The sequence below is a fragment of the Nuphar pumila genome, chromosome 13 (genome assembly GCF_984573655.1).
Source record: "Nuphar pumila chromosome 13, dmNupPumi1.hap1.1, whole genome shotgun sequence".
Taxonomy (NCBI): domain Eukaryota; kingdom Viridiplantae; phylum Streptophyta; class Magnoliopsida; order Nymphaeales; family Nymphaeaceae; genus Nuphar; species Nuphar pumila.
The window spans coordinates 97,216,754-97,219,825 of NC_143261.1; the positions used below are offsets into that span (position 1 = coordinate 97,216,754).

Consider the following 3,072-nt stretch of genomic DNA (forward strand, 5'->3'; position numbering starts at 1 on the left):
GCACAGAAGCAGAAAGAGAAGGGAGAGAGAGATGATTGATGTTCATGGCCTTAAAACCAGGGACTCCTTTCTGGGATGATCCTACAGTGCAGGGTCATAAATAACCATCTTCAGGGTACTTAAGTCTTTGCAACCACTCCTTTTCTAGAATCATTATTTTTTTTTGGCACTAGTGGAGGAAAGGATACTTAAGTCTTTACAACTGCACCAGACTTCAACACTGAGTGATGCTGACAAACATGGGGATATGAGACACACATGCTTACATACATGGTGCTCTTTGGGACCCCCGAACATGAGATGTAGCTAACTGCCATGTTCGGAGGGGGGACATATAACCTGCTTCGATATTTTTGTGGTTGTTACTTTCCAGTCAGTTCCATCCTTGCTTTCTTACAAGTACACTTTAGTGGTTATGATAACAATTCCTTTTTCTATTAATCATTTCTATCAATTGAAAAAATTGTCGGGAACATCTCAAAGCACATGTAACTTCAATAATTTTCTTGTGACAAGTTTTTTTTTTTCCCTTTTTTTGCTGAAACCTTATTGCTTGTGCACCAAAGAAACTGCTTTTCGAACTGATGATAGATGTAAAGTAACTTCTGCCACTTAATAACGGCTTAAAAAGGTTCTCCTAGAATAGTTAACTATTATTTGATGTTAATCACATTCATTGGACATTCTTGTTACAAATATCACTGATGTTTTGAAAGTATCCTGATAAAGCCATGATAATCTTTAAAGGCTGAAATGATAAAAAAAAAGTGATAAGTTCAACATATCAATTCTGAAAATATGATATTTTTATCACAACATTAACGCGGTGAAACTGTTTTTGTGGCATTTTTATATGATTTCTATATGTGATTTTCTTGACAAAATGTGTTTTCCGCAAATCTTATATAAACTTAGAAGATATCGTGACTTTATCTTGGTATATACACAAAATGATAAAACAAAGATGGGGGCCCACGATAATGTTCAAATATTTCCTATTTTAAAAATAATAATAACCCTCTTTTATAATTCATTTTCATAATTGCATATGGTTTATAGATATTTTAAAAAAAAAATCAAATTTATATATACCAGCGTTTTCCTTGGATTTTCCTGAAAAAATGTATAGTTTACCACAGTTTTCTCATCCGCTGGATTGTACGTTATCACTTAAATAAAATTAAGCAAAATTGCTGTCTATCAAGCTTTCATAGCTCAGTTGGTTAGAGCACCCGTTTAGTAAGCGGGAGGTCTTGAGTTCAAATCTCAATGAAAGCATTTTGCGTTTGTTTTTGCAATAGCTTGTCGACATTTACGTTTTGGCAAAGAGCAATTGATTTCATGAACTGTTGTTTGGCAGGATCTCTTTTCTCATGTCGTAGGACGGGATTTAGTTTTCCTCAGTTTTGGCGAATTTTTGGAGAACGGTTGTTTCGCTGGATCTCTTCTGAAGTCCTATCACGACATTTAGTTCTCTACGAAACAATGGAAAATGGGTCAAAGTCAAGAAAATCTACAAAAAGTTTTAAACCCACATTTTGCAACCATCCCAGACACTCAATTTTACCGGGGTATCCAAGATTACGTTCAAAACCAGGATAAGCTGGGATATTGTCGGTTATATGCAAGGCTGTTAAATGCGATGAGACGAAGCGAGGCGTTGAACATGTTATGAAGCGAGGCGTAAGCCTCGAGGCATTGAAGCATAAGCTTCGTGATCAAGAGAGTAGGTCTCAATTCTGGTCGCGGAGAGAAGAAGTCCCCCCGCCCCTCGCCGGAAACCTCGTTAGAGGGTATCAGCTTTGCTTCCCGACGGGTCTGTGACTCTGTGCAGGTTACGGCAACAGTCGGAAGAACTCAGTTCGTTAAACTCGCTGGAAGCTTTTGCTTTTTTTTCAGCGAGTAAATCCAATTTCAGGCCACGAAGAGAAGAAATTCCACCGTAAATCTTGCCGGAATATCCTCCTTTGCTCATTGTGTAATTGTTTTCGGTTTTAGCCACAGATCGGAGGCGCTTCAGGTACTGAGTGTGCGTCTCAGTACCTTGAGTGTGTGCCTCGCCTCTGAGCCGTACGCTTCAAGTACTGAGGCGTACGCCTCTCACAACACTGATTATATGTCTGATTATATGTATAGTGCAATTTCCCAAGTTATCTCAGAGTTTTGGATTTGTGGGATGAGTGCCTACGTTTTCTTTTTTGTGTTCACATAAAATGCAATGGCGCTGCATCATGCATCACCCACACAGCCACTCATCTTGGCATTTCTTGAGATGGGCGTGGTCTCCATCTCCAGAAATGTTGAGATGGGTGACTGTCAGTGGCTGCCAACGGCGCCGCTGCATAAAAAAATGCCCTGGTTGTGTGGCAGGAATAGTTAATGCACGTCACCTTGTGTTGGGACGTTGGAAGTTCGAATCCGGTATAGTTGTATAACTGGTAGAGGTCTGCTTAACCCAGCTTTCTCTGTCGAACAAAAAAAGTAATAGTCAGTTGAAACCCAACCTGTATGTTGGTTCGGGATTGAGTTAGCTATCCATTGATTAATAGCTAAAAAAGTAAAAAAGGGATAAGATCATCACATCGATTATTGTATTCAACTTGGTTTTTGAGATAGAGAATTCCTAATTATGAATGAAAAATAGGGAAAAAAAAGATGATAGGATAGTTAAAAGGAGATAAAATTCATGTAAAAAAAGCTAATTATTTTTTGAACCAGGTGGGTCGGCATTGGCCTTCAACTCAGCTCTTATGTATGTTATATGCAAATTGCTGGGTCAATGGCTTTTCAAATACAAGCAATGCCTTTCTCCTCGGTCCGATGCCATCCCTAATCGGGGACCGGGTGGGGCGGGGCAAGGCGGGGATCGGAGACAGGGACGGGGTGGGGCAGGAGAAAGCGTAACTCCATCCTCGCCTCTATCTCCACACGGGTTTTTGATAATTAAGAAGGTTATAATTTTTAACATTTTTAAATATTTTTTAATAATCTTTAAGAAGGTTATAATTTTTAACAATTTTAAATATTTTTTATTTTTTGATGACACATCATCCTATAATGAAAAAGTACCGA

The 3,072-nt window shown here is 38.7% G+C and overlaps 1 non-coding gene across 1 annotated transcript; it reads left to right on the forward strand.

Annotated features, from left to right (window-relative positions):
* The first annotated feature begins 1,204 nt into the window (after positions 1 to 1,204).
* TRNAT-AGU (transfer RNA threonine (anticodon AGU)) lies at positions 1,205 to 1,278 on the forward strand. The gene has a single exon. It is a non-coding gene; the product is annotated as a tRNA-Thr (tRNA).
* The last annotated feature ends 1,794 nt before the right edge of the window (positions 1,279 to 3,072 follow it).